Raw genomic sequence first — 14,528 nt, forward strand, 5'->3', positions numbered from 1 at the left:
TGATAAATTATATATTATTAAAAAAAAATACATTATATCGTTCAACGAAGTTGTGCCTTACGGGATTTTAAAACATAAAATTCATCAATAATAGAATTTACATCAATATGTTTAGCTAAATCTCGTTCAATATAGAGTGTCAAACAATCGGCAAGAAAGTCATCCTCCATTTTATTGCGAAGTGCCATCTTCACATGCTTCATTGCTGAAAAAGCCCGTTCAATAGTGGCAGTAGACACAGATAATGTCAAAACAAGATGAATCAATCTAGTCAACATAACATAAACATTTGACCGTCCACTCTCGGTCAATTGCTGACACAACTCAACAAGTGTAGAAACCTTTAAATTCTGCATCACATCGAGTTTATAAATGTATCAATGCATACTTCAAAACAACAATTTCTTGATCTGTGAAATCTCCAGGATAAAACTTCTTCGCAAGCTTGCAAATATCATCACTGTTAAATGAGTCAAATGAATTTTTAGGATCTAAAGCTATACTAAGAGAAAGAAGTTTCACCGATGACTCATTGAACCGAGTATTTAACTCCATCAAAATGAAATCTATTGCTGCATTAAAAACATCAAAGTGGTAATGATGTTCTATTGAATAAACCGTCGCTAATTAAAACCACCGATCCATCTTTTTTTATTTTTTAATAATTTAGCGACGGTTTTAGCAATAACCGTCGCGAATATTTGCGACGGCTTTTGATAAAACCGTCGTCGATCCACATCGGCGACGGTTTACTACAACCGTCGCAAAAGTAGCGACGGTTATCAAAAAACCGTCGCTAAAACCGTCGCTAAATAAAAAAAATTGGGCTGGGCTACAGCCCAGTATAGCCCTAGCGTCGATCCGTCTCTGCTTTCAAGAGAATGGAATGTCAAAACGATCACAATGAGATAATTCAAAGATCTAAACATGTTTTAATTAAATGATCTGGTCACATATCTCAAAGCCTATGGATTTGAAGTGGAATAAATAACAGATGGTGAATCTACCTCCAAACTGACCAAGGCATGTGCTACATCTACAAAATAATAAGTAGTGAAAGAGAAGTCAACCGAGCAGTTGATTAATGATGCTATATAATTAATCATGAAGAAATTTGGCAAGTTTCTGATGAAGTACCAAGTCAATTTTCAAAGTTTTAGCCGAATGACTCATTATAAGAGATAGTATACCGATGAATGAAACACATGTTTTATTTGTGAAAAAGTTGGCCACTTCATAGCCGACTATCCCAAATCTAATAAAGATGAAAGAAAGAAAACTGATAAGGATAAAAGATCTCAAGATAAGAATAAGAGAGACAAGGATGATAAGAAGTATTTCAAGAAGGAAAAAATCAGAAGGTCCAGGTGGCTAAGGAAAGTAAGGCCAAGTGAGTGGATTCTAACTCTGATTCATACAAGAAAGTGTTCCAGTAACAGTAGAGATTAATAAGAGGTGCAGTGCCTCGTGGCAGATGCCAAGCTGGAATCGATCAATGAAGATGAATATGATTTTAGCTCAAATGATTTTACACGAGATGACCTCTTCACTGAACTTCATTACATGGTTAATGAGTATAAGAGATTGTCTCAATCATTTGAGGAAGTCAAGGTTAAGCAATCAACATTACCTAAAAAAAGATGTTGGGCCTCACTATGAACAGTCTAATGAAGTGTCAAGTCTAAGGAAAAAGTTGCAAAGCTAAGGAATGAGAATGAGAGATTACAAGTTAAGTATCAGCACTTGATTTATGAGAACAAGAATTTATCCGAGCTTATCAAAATTCAGAACAAGTCGTCAATCAGCATCGAGAAAATGTAGGAGCTACAAAAGTCATCAGGATACATGATAGGTATCGGATTCAGTAGCAATGAAAGAATTTCTGAGACTAATGCTAAACTGAACATGTGTAAAGGGAAATTTATTCACTTTGTTAAGTCCAGTGCGATATATGAACATCCGACTTCTAAAGTTGAAAATCATGTGGAACAAATGAACGAAGTTCAAAAACTTGATATAGTGTATACACCAGAGATTTCCAATGCCAAGCCCAATTGGCCGGGTCATAGATTCAGTTTGGTAAGGCCCAAACCTATGAAGGGTAAGCCCTACTGATACCATATCATTAAGCCTGTTTAAAAGAGACATAGGCAAGCCATGATGCCAGTAAGGCGAGATAACATTTTTTTTTTCAAGTATACACAGAGAATCGCACACATGTTTTTGCACAACTCTTTCAGAACAAACATGATGTCTGGCCAGTTAGTGATCCAAGCGTGGGTTCCTAAGGGACTAATCCCATTTGGACCCAAATAAGATTAGGTACCAGTTGATTTTCTCTGTGCTTGTATGCACAGAAGTAAGAAGGGCTGAAATTTTTATATGGCACTTGGATAGTGGCTGTTCGAGACACACGACTGGTCAATCCCAACTGTTAACTGATATAATCAAATGCAAAGGAACTAAGATCACTTTCAGTGACAATTCAAAGGGTAAAACCGTGGGTAAATGTAAGATTATCCACGTAAATGTTGTTATTAATGATGTACTACTTGTTGAGAATTTATATATGACTTGATCAACATCAGTCAACTTTGTGTTAATGATTATTTAGTTGAATTTAATAAGGGTAAATGCTTGATTAAAGATGTTGTAGCTGCTGACAAAAATTAGAAATGGTAATGCATATAAACTTGATTGGAATAGTAATCATCGAGTCTCGTCACCCTGTTTCGTAGGAGTAAATCATGATAAACAATTATTATGACATAAGCACTTGAATCATCTTAATTCAGATCAATTAATAATTTGTGTAAATTTAATCTAGATGATGGATTGCTTAGTATAGAATTTGTCAGAATCATGTACGTTCAACATATACATTACGCAAACATGTCAGATCTAGTTTAAAAAAAATAAAAGTAGGAGACTAACATCTAGATTCTTAGAACTATTGCTTATGGATTTTTTTTGGACCTATAATTGTAATGATCTTAGGGGGAATGAAATATAATCTTGTTATTGCTGATGATTTTTATAGATTTAATTGGTTTATATTCTTAAATAGTAAATTTCATATATGTACCAACCTGATCAAATTTCTTAGATGTGTTCAAAATGAAAAATCGGTTTTAGTAATCAAGATCAGAAGTGATCATGGTACTAAATTCATTAAAAAAATCTCTTGATCAATATCAGAACAGAGAATTCAATATGACTATTCCACATCAAGGACATCTCAGCAAAATAGAATTTCTGAATGAAGAAACATAACCTTGAAGGAAACTGCTTAGACAATGCTTGGTGATTCTGATGTCTCTCAAAGATTTTGGGTAGAAACAATCAATACTGCATGTACACAGAATATAATGACGATTAACAAGAAGGCTGGTAAAAATCCATATGAAATATGGAATGAGAGTAAGCCTAACCTTTCTTATTTTCATGTATTTCAGTGTAAATGCTATATTCATAATAATGGTAAAAATCATTTGTGTGGTTTTGTTGCCAAGTATCATGTAGGTATATTTCTTTATTATTATTTTGTTAGTTATTTTTTTTTGTGTTTATAAAATACTATAAATGTTGCGGAAAAACTGTTCATGTCATATTTGATGAAATCGAACTAATTGAAGATCAAACTAATCTTACTTATTTGATTAATCAGATGAGAGATATTGATTTGGAAGATGACAACGAAGATGAGATCAATATGAACAAAAGAAATAATCAGTCACTTGAAACAAAAATGTCAGATCAATTAGCTATACAAGTTAATGAGGAACAACAGAACTACCTTGATGCAAACCAGAATGATCTAAACCAAACTGATGTGAACCAGACTCTTGATATCCAAGCTGATGAGAACCAAGATGATGGGAACCCGACTGAAGAGAGCCAAATTGATCCTACTCCGAACATTGATAACAACATTTCTCTTGGACCATGATACAAATTGAGTAAGACTCATCCACCCTCACTAGTGATCGGTAACCCTTCGGAACCCTTCAAAACTAGACAACAAATTCTTAATGATTTTTTGCATTCTTCTTTTATTTTCCAATTAGGACCTAGTAATATAGATGAAGATATCTTAGATATCAGTTGGATAGAATCTATGTATGAAGAATTAAATCAGTTCGATAGAATTAAAGTATGACACTTATTTTCTTGGCCCACTCATCAGTCAGTCATAGGAACTTGGTGGGTTTATAGAAATAAAAATCAAAGATAGAATTGTAATTAGGAATAAAGAAATACTAGCTGCACAAGGATTTAGGTAAGAAGAAGACATACATTTTGATGAAAACTTTACACAAGTAGCTAGGCTAGAAACAATTAGAATTTTTCTTGCTTATACTACTTATAAAATTTTTGAAGTGTTTCAGATGGATGTAAAAAGTTCTTTCCTGAATTTTCTACTTCAAAAAGAAGTTTATGTATAACAAACTCCATGCTTTATCAATCATACCTTACCTGAGATCATACCTTACCTGATTATGTGTTTTAATTAAATAAAGCTTTATATGGATTAAAATAAATGCCATGAGTGATTTGACACTTTATCACAATTCTTGGTTTATCACAAGAAAATAAGAACTTAAAGGATTTACGAATTTTAGCATTTAAATGCTAAATTTAATTTATCGAGTGAAATAAGAGTATGTTAAACATTTTAATTAGCAAAATTCTAAAATAAGGAATTTAAATACTTCCACTCAAAATAAAATATTTTAATAATTATTTTATGATTTAATTAATTAAATTACGTGGTATTTAATTATGAGTAGAATTTAGAAATTTTAGGACTCTTAATTTTAAAAGTTGGAGGGCTTAATTAGTAATTTAAAAAATTTATTAATTAACGTAAACACCTAATAATATTCTAAGAAATATATAAAAGAGTCCTAGCTCTAATCCCAACACAACTCACGCCACTGACATACAAACACACAATCACACATTATTCTCACACACTAGTTGTCTGAGAATTTCAATGTTTAGGACTTGGAATTTTTTCAATTTTCTTCCATCAGCAAGCTTAGCCCATCATCATCTAAAATTCTTGATAAATTTATCCAATTTTCAAGTCATTTAACGCATCAAACTATCTCCATTCGGCATAAGTTCTTCTCCATGTTCGTTTGTCGATATATCGTGCATTTTAATACAAAGGCATATATAAATCTTTCTTTTTTCGCATCAATCATGTTATATACTATATTTCAATATAAAATATGCATTAAAATACATTGGTTTGATTATATGTATGCTAGAACATTATTAAAATTCGTTTCGATACGAAATACGCATGAACTTCTGCGTTTTCTTCGAGTTTTGATTTGTAGAACCCGTAAATTAGACTGCGTATAAGCCATGCATAATTCTAGGATTTAAAATTAAAATGATTTTTATTGTATGAGCATTTAAATTCTTTTCTTTAAATTTATTTATTTTACACAGTAGTTTGATTGTTATCTTTTCAGTTAAATAAGTGAGGCCGGACTGGAGATGGAGTATTGAGATAAGTTAATAAAGATTCATTTAAGAAGTTGTAATTTAGCATGTTTATTTCATTAATTTATGTTTAATTATTTTTATGCATTTTATGCATAATTCATGCATTGTAGAATTTAATTCATGAAGTTTTAAAAGTTCACGCATTAAGATTTCTAGGTGCATTTCACGTTCGAACGAGGATCGGAGACCGGAGAATTTTCAGAAAAATTATTTTTATCACACGATCTATTTTTATAAATTAAGATAAAATTTTTTTAAGCGTACTTTTCAAAAATGAGAATTTTTGGATATTTTTACCCGCATGATTTTAATTTTTAAACGGTACGCTAATTTTATCGCATCGGGGGACTTTTTAATGGTTCGGCTATTATTTTCAAAATCTTTCCAACTCGAAATATTTTTCGGGAGTGAGTTTAGACTTAATGGGCCTATTTTTATCTTGTTGGGCTTAGAATCATTTTTAAACTTTTAATTATCAAAATTAGGCCCATTAGTTGGTTGTTAGCTATTTAAATATTGCCTAATTATCATCTAAACCTAAACCTAATTATTTTGCATAGCCGACACCCCCATTCAGAACCTCTCACCCTCGGTTTCAGACCTAGCAGCCGAAAGCTTAAGTTGTTGGTTTGTTTTGCAAAGAAAACTTCACCCGGGTCTCCCTCGCATCGTTCTTGCTATTCAAACATCTAAGGCACGCTTTATTCCATTTTTCTATATCACACACGGGTTACATACTGATGTTTTCATTCGTGCATAAGGAACCGCGATCTAAGAAATTCTATGAAAGACCCTTTTCGGTTTTTGTACATGTATGCATTCTTTAATGTTAATTCACGATTCTATGATTTCTTGTGCAATGGGCTGCGATTTCAGTGTTGGTAAGGGACTGATGTTAGTGTCAAGATGTGGTTTGAGGAGTGAAATTCATCGTCGATGCTGTAGGGTGAGGGATCGAAGGGCTGTTGCATTGTGGGGCTCGGATGGGGCTGTGTTCGGATAAGGGGTGGAACGGGCGGTGTGTTGGTTGAACCAGGGCATGGACAAGACCCTGTGGGTCTGAGTCACGGCCCTGAGGAGTCCAGCCACCGCTGGAACCACCTGAAGAGACGTCCGCATGCAAGAAAGAGGGGAGGCTCGAGTAGAGTGGTTTGAGGGATTTGCGTTGAGGCTGTCGTGTAGTCTTGCATGGAAGTGTAGGCGTGAGTTATTTAGTCCAGGTGAGCTTAGAGTTGCCGAGATTTGATTGGTTGAGGGATGTTTTCGGTGGAGAAGGGCCATCACAAAGATTTAAAGGGGTGAATGATGGTGTACGTGTCCTGTTGGGGGAGGTGGCCAAGATGCTTAATTTAGAAAATAGGTGGTGGCCTAAAGACTTTGGGCTTAAGGACATAATTTAAGTAGTAAATGTTTTAGGATGAGTTGTTTAAGTTATGGTGCAAGTTCGGAAAAATTTGGGTAAAGTTTCGAGTCGATTCGGAAAAAAAAAAAAAAACGGGACATCGGTCTAAGTTTAAAACGAATTAGATAAGCTGCGATTTTGGCTTGAGATTACGTCTAGGAATATTTTTAAAAATATTTTGGATTATTTTAATGAGTCTGGTAAGCTTCGGGTCAATTTTAGAGGTCCAGGGTTGAAACGATAATTTTTGGGTTTCCAAGGGCAAAATGGTCATTTTGCACCCGGGGTGAGATTTTAGTCCTAGCATCGCCCTGAGCACAAATCATGATATTTTTAAATGTTCATGCATCACGTTTACGATTTTTACACTATTATAATAATTATCATGCATGTTTGGTTTAAAGGAATTAAGAGAGAGAAAAAGTAAGAAAGTGAAGAACACTCCGTCTCCGCCGCGCCGCGTCGTTATTTCGTTTGTTTTCTGTCACGACCGGACCGGTAACTGGCGACCGGATTTAATCAAGATAGTAAAGTGACCACAAGCAATATCGCATAAATCTCAAAATGAATATTTTTGCACGTAATATAATTAGATAACATCATTAAATAGGAACAATTTCGATCTTCTTGCATTAAAATCATGTACTTGCGATATTTAAAAATACCTATATGACTTGATTGAAGAGTGAAAGAAGATATAAACATGCCTTGGTTTGTTTTGACAGAAAACAAACGAAATAACGACGCGGCGCGGCGGAGACGGAGTGCTCTTCAATTTCTCACTTAATTCCTTTAAATTAAGCATGCACCATAGTTATTATAATAGCGTAAAAATCGTAAACGTGATGCATGGACATTTAAAAATATTATGATTTGTGCTCAGGGCGCTGCTAGGACCAAAATCTCGTCTCGTGTGCAAAATGACCATTTTGCCCCTGAAAACCAAAAAACATTATCGTTTCACCCCTGGACCTCTAAAATTTACCCGAAGCTTACCAAACTCCTTAAAATATTCCAAAAACATTAATAAAAGCATCGCTAGACATAAATTAGAGCCCAAAACAAAACTTAATCGATTTGTTTTAAAACTTGGACCGGGGTCCCGATTTTAACCCGAATCGAATCAAAACTTACCCGAATTTTTCCTTAACTTTTTATCATATTTTAAAAACATTATAATGATTCTAAAATCTTATCCCCATGCCATTAAACCTACGGCTGATGGTCCAACAAGTGAAAAAAATCTCGGCCACTCCCACTTGCAATATCATTCATCCTATACATGGCTCCACCCTATGTCATTATCTCAATACAACACATGTCCCCCATTTCCTCACCGTCGGTCCTCTCTAAACCCACCACATGGACCTAGCTTTATTACACACCATTAGGCACTTAATGACTCCATCTAAACTACCGAAACCAAAACAAAACCGCAGCTTAACCCAAAACCACTCAAAACGCGGCTCCTCTCCTAAGTCCGCTCGATCAAGTGCAGGGACGGTCCCAGCAGGGATCGAGCCACCATCAGCTTTTACTCGGGCCCTTCACAGCCTGGCTCAAGCCTCGGTATGCCCTTGCACCGCTGGTCCCAACCCATCACGCGATCTCCTTCACCCAGTGCCATGACTTCAAGGATTACGCTCCTCTCTCGCCCAACTCACCGCACCCCGATCTAGCTTGCAAGCCCTCCTACTCTCGGTGTAACAGCCCTTCCACACCACACGCAGCAGCCCCCTTGCAATAGTTTAAACAAAGCGTGAGTGGGATGAGAAAACATGCACGAATTTGAACAAACATGAGACATCTTCACGCTACTGGATTGGATCGAGAGATATCATACACAAATGCATACACAACAGTAATATTGAACATGAATGATGCCAAAACAGAGATACGAGGCGTGCCTTAAGATGTAAAGACTCGAGGAGAATAAGGAGAAGAGCGCCGGGAGATGTTTTCTTTGCAAACACAAGCCAACAACCTATGCTTTCAGCTGCTGGTGAAGAAACCGAGGGGAGGATGTTTGAGGGAGGGGTGTGTCGGCTGCTTAGAATATTAGGTTTAGGGTATTTGGAGTTTAAGTGTTAATTATATAGTAAACAATTAATTAATGGGCCAAAATTTTTAAATTTAAAGTTTAAAAAGAGTATTAAGCCTAATAAACTTAAAAGTAGGCCCATTGAATTCAAACACACTCCCGAAAAATATTTCGTGTTGGAAAGCTTTTGAAAATATTAGCCGAAACCTCAAAATTTCTCCTGATTTGATTAAATTTGCGTACCGTTAAAAATAAAGTATTGCGAGTAAAAATACCCAAATAAAATGTCATTTTTGAGAAATACCCTTAAAAATACCTTAACTTAATTTATAAAAATAAATCGTATAATAAAATAATTTTCCTGAAAATTTTCCGGTCTCCGATCCTCGTTTGAACGTGAAATGAATCTAGAAATTCTAATGCATGAATTTCATGGATTAAATCCTATCATGCATTAATTATGCCTAAAATGCATAAAAATAATTAAACATAAATTAATGAAATAAACATACATTTAATGCTTTAAAAACAATTAAATAAAATACCAAAGAAATTTAATAACTTGCATGCATGACAACTTTATAAAATATATTTAATAGCATGCTAAATTACCACTTCTTAAATAAGTCTTTATTAACTATCTCAATACTCCATCTCCAGTCCGGCCTCACTTATTTAACTGGAAAGATAACAATTAAGTTGCCTTCGTTGGCAGTACCTATGGTTTGTTGCTACCTATGGTTATTTTTAGGATGTGTTCAGATGTCGTTAGGTGGTCCGAGACGGGCTGATATGCCGCTGGTGCAACGGAAACTAAAACAAGCGTATAACATATAAGGGAGATGTGCACGGGTTTGATATCGGATTGGTGGTGAAGGCTGACCAGGGCTTGTGTCTAGGGCCTAGGATCTTAGGGTCCTGGGGAAAGCCTGGTACTGGTCAATTAAGGCGCTGGTTGGTTGGAATAACGACTGGAGTTGGAAACGCGCCATGCGCGCATATGGCGGGGCGTGACTAGGGCTTGGTTCGGGCTGGACTAGAGTCTTAAGTTATATCTAAGGATTGAGTCTAGGGCTTGGTTCGAGTTAGAATCGATATGCATTTGTACGGAACATATAAGTGTCATAGTATCACTCTTTGGTCAGCTTGTGTCTTCATGGTTTGTTGTGCATGGTACGAGGTTTGGTTATGGATCGGAACTGGTTTAGGGCCTTGGGAAGTAGGTTAGGATGTATTTTAGGGTCAAGTACGAACTCGATTGGTACGTCCTAAGTGGTTATATTTAATTTAGAGTCGTATGCGTCCGAATGCAACTTAGGGGCTGTTTTGGATATAAATTTTAGTATGTTACGGCTGTATGTCTGAGGACGATCCAACGAGGTTCATGATGTTCGTAAGTATGTATGACGTGCAAAATAATTATTTTTGAGGTACGTGATTTGTCTTGTGGCCAAATTAAGTTACGGGTTTGGAAGTCGGAGACCATGTCCGGGGACCTCTCCAACCTCTTCAGAGGAATTATGTTATGTTAGGGAGTGTACATCTAGTCCAAGGGCTGTAGTAATCCTTTTCGGCCCAGTACTGTGGTTTAGTTTGATCAAACAATTTATATTATGAAACATTTGCATTGAACAGAACTCTACGCAAAATGATTTACGATTATGATTATGATGATGAGCACACAAATATGATTTTATGAAATTGTTTATGCATTAAAGTCGCGTTATACGTATTTTTATGCTTATATTATGCTATGTACGAGATATGTTTAAACTGCATGAATTTTTATTATGTATTACTTGTTATTCATGGTTTATGCATACTGAGTCATTAGGTTTACTAGACTTGATCGATGAAGATGATGTAGTTGAGGAGACGAGAGGCGGTGACTAGTGAGTAGGCTCGAGCTAGTGACAGTGGAAACCCGATGACCTTGTAGTTCACAAGTTTTTTATTATGCACATTTTTAAAATATTTTATCTAATTTTATGCCATAGTATTTGGTGACTAGTAAGTTGAGACTTTTTATATTATGTTGGATTTTTCAAATTATGGTGGATGTTTTTACTTGGATTTTTGGTTGTGGTTTTCAAATGATGGAGGTTTAATATTCATTTTATTTTTAGTATGAGTGGTGACTGTGATTTATTTTACGAGTTATATCCTCAACAAATTATTTAATAAGAAAATATTATAATTTTAACAAATATTAAAATATTAATATTTTAAGAAACGGTTCGTCACAGTCAGTTGAGCCAACCAGTAAGACTAAGAAAATCTAGATGATTGATCAAGCAGATCCCTCCTCTACCAGTCATGCACCAGAACTTACTCTAGCAATTACACCTCTGTCGATTGGATCCAAGAAAATACTTAGGATCATGCATTTTCGTGAGCTAAACATTCAAGAAGAACATAGATTGGAGAACTGTCACGCCTCGTGTCCGAAGTGTCGGTGACATCCGGCATTGTTTAACAATTAAATTGAAAACAATAAAGCCTCGTATCAAATCAAACCAGTCTTTTTCATAAATAAAGTGTTGTATTACAATGACAATGAAATAAAATACATCAGAGTTTCAAATAGCGGAAACGAAAGGAAAGCAAAATCTTGAATGCTGATCTTGATCCCCAGTTCACCAACCCCAGAAAGAATCTTGCTCTTCCTCATCCGGTTGCTCCTCATTTTTATCTGAAATTTGTAAGAGGTGAGTGTTTTGGGAAACACTCAACAAGTGGGGGTCGATCGATTCCAAAGATACATATAGCACTTAGTTTTTTTTTAAAAGGTTCTTTGAACAGACTTTCAAAACTTAATATTCTTAGCTTATCAGAACAGAGGCAAATCGAATAAATGACATAATTCATCATATGATTCAGAACAATTCAGAAACAGATCGATTCAGAACAGAACATATCAGAACAGACAGAACACTGTTACTCATCTCATTTCCATGGTCAAATTGTCCCCAATATGTTAGTCCTCTAAGGGGTGAGGCCAAAACATGGTTTTATACCCACCAATGAGGGCCAGAACAGAACATGGTTTTATACCCACCAATGGGGGCCAGACAGAACACTGTTTTATACCCACCAATGGGGGCCAGTCAGAATTAAAATTCTCGTCCCATTTCAAATTCGAATTGTAACAGTGCAACAGAATTCAGAGGTAACAGACAGAACTTATTAGATTTCTCAGAGTTCAGATTTCCGGACAGACATAGCGGAATCAAAGGAATTTCGAAGCATAGAATAAAACACATAATCGATCGAAATTTTAAACAGAACATATAGCAATTTTCGAAAATGAAGACACACATACATGCATGTCATGATATACATATTCAAGTTTAAAAATACAAACGAATATATATCAAAAGCCCACTTACCGATTTGGAGATAGATTCAAAATTGCAGACTTTGGCACGAACTTGTCCCTCGAAATTTCTGCAGCACTTCGACGTATTTTTCACAAACACTGTCTTTAATCCGGCAGCACCTCGACACAGGATGGAAACTCTGGATTGCACGAAAAATCCTTCCTTCTTCTTCTTCTTTGAGTTCGGCCGAATGGTTTTGGGTGAGGGGAGAGCCGAAATTTTAAGGCTTTATGGAATGGTTTTCTATCACACCTTGAGCACTATTTATAGAGTAATCCTTGTCCCTTTGCCTCCCCATGGTCGACCCCTTGGAGCCCAAGAAATGATATAATTGCTATCATAATGATGGTCAAGGCTATACCAAGCAACATGAGTCATTTCCTGCATCATTAATGTGTTCTGGTCTCTTAGATCCTCCCTTAGCTCTTTCATGGATTATCTCAAAGGTCATTTCTTGCATACTTAATTTGTCTTAACCTTTAGCTCATCCCTTAGCTTCTTCCTTGGTTATCTCAAAGGTTGCTTCTTGCACATTAACTTGTCCAAGCTTTAGCTCCTCTTTTAGCTCCCTTTATAGTCATGTTAGGACAAGCTTGGTTGAGCTGCTTTGAGCTGAAAGATCGAGTCCTTGAGCTGGGGTTTTTCTCCTTCAGTGATAACTCTTTGATGGATGCGATTACTTGCAGCTTGGCTTCCCGTTGAGTTAATCTCCAAGCTTTGAAGTTATTTCTTCGAGTTAAGTTAGCTGAAATCTAAGTTAATATTCAAGTTATCTAGTTGGAACGAAAATTTTAGAGCTTAGTTTGAGTTAAACTTCAAGTTCATACTACTTGATTCGCCTTGGATCGTAAAATCCCGGGTTCTCACATCACTCCCTCCTTATTGAAAGTTTCGTCCTCGAAACTTGCATTAGCTTGATCTTTCGAATAGATGAGGGTATTGTCACCGCATCTTCTCCTCGAGTTCCCAAGTTGCCTCTCTTTCAGTATGATTTGACCACTGTACCTTGACATAAGGTATTGTCCTGTGCCTCAATACTTAGTGTTTTGTGTCCACTATTCGAATAGGGACTTCTTCGTATTTGAGTTTTTCATTGAGGTTTCCCTCAATCATCAGTGGTACAACCTTGAGTACATGACTCGGTTCTGGGACATACTTCCTCAGCTGTGAGATGTGGAAGACATTATGTATCCTGGACATATCAGGCGGTAAAGTTAGACGGTAGGCTAAGGTTCCTACCTTCTCCAGTATTTCGAATGGTCCTACATATCTCGGATTCAACTTTCCGGATTTTCTGAACCGAACTACTCCTTTCATGGGAGAGACCTTAACGTAAGCTTTCTCACCAATTTCCAACTGTAAGGGTCTTCTCTTCAGATCGGCCCAGCTCTTTTGCCTATCTTGGGCTGCCTTGAGTCTCTCCTTGATTGTTACTACTTTATCAACGGTTAGCTGAATGAGTTCTGGTCCGGTAACAGCTTTTTATCCGACCTCGCCCCAATATAGGGGCGACCAACACCTTCTTCCATACAAAGCCTCATACGGAGCCATCTTGATGCTACTGTGATAGCTGTTATTATATGCAAATTCGATTAGGGGTAACTGTTCACTCCAATTTCCAGAAAAATCCAGTGCACATGCCCTCAGCATATCTTCGAGGATTTGAATTGTCCTTTCGGTTTGGCCATCAGTCTGGGGATGATAGGCCGTGCTGAGAGTAACCTTGGTTCCCATATCCTTTTGAAAACTTTTCCAAAATCTTGATACAAATCTCGGATCTCTGTCAGACAGAACTCGCTGGAATTCCATGTAGCCTTACTATGTTGTCCACATACCAAATGGCTAATTTATCCAAATTATAATTCATTCGTACTGGCAAGAAATGGACAGACTTGGTCAATCTGTCAACGATCACCCAGATCCCATCGTGTCCCTGTCTTGATCGTGGTAGTCCTACTACGAAATCCATGGAGATGTTATCCCACTTCCATTCTAGTATCTCCAATGCTGTAAAAGTCCTCCAGGCCTTTGATGTTCTGCCTTGACTTGTTGACAGACTAAACACTTAGCAAAAAAGACAGCTACATCTTTCTTCATACCGTTCCACAGTAGTTATTTTTCAAATCCCGGTATATCTTGATGCTTCCTGGATGTACTAAAAATCTCGATTTATGTGCTTCGGCCA

At 36.4% G+C, this 14,528-nt stretch overlaps 1 long non-coding RNA gene across 1 annotated transcript; it reads right to left on the reverse strand.

Moving 5' to 3' along the window:
• On the reverse strand, positions 1-4,109 carry LOC140828413 (uncharacterized). Its single transcript, XR_012117186.1, has 3 exons — positions 3,797-4,109; positions 3,275-3,348; positions 1-205 (listed from the first exon to the last, which is right to left on the reverse strand). It is a non-coding gene; the product is annotated as an uncharacterized lncRNA (long non-coding RNA).
• Between the last annotated feature and the right edge of the window lie 10,419 nt (positions 4,110-14,528).

Source organism: Primulina eburnea, chromosome 3 (genome assembly GCF_022965805.1).
Source record: "Primulina eburnea isolate SZY01 chromosome 3, ASM2296580v1, whole genome shotgun sequence".
Taxonomy (NCBI): Eukaryota; Viridiplantae; Streptophyta; class Magnoliopsida; order Lamiales; family Gesneriaceae; genus Primulina; species Primulina eburnea.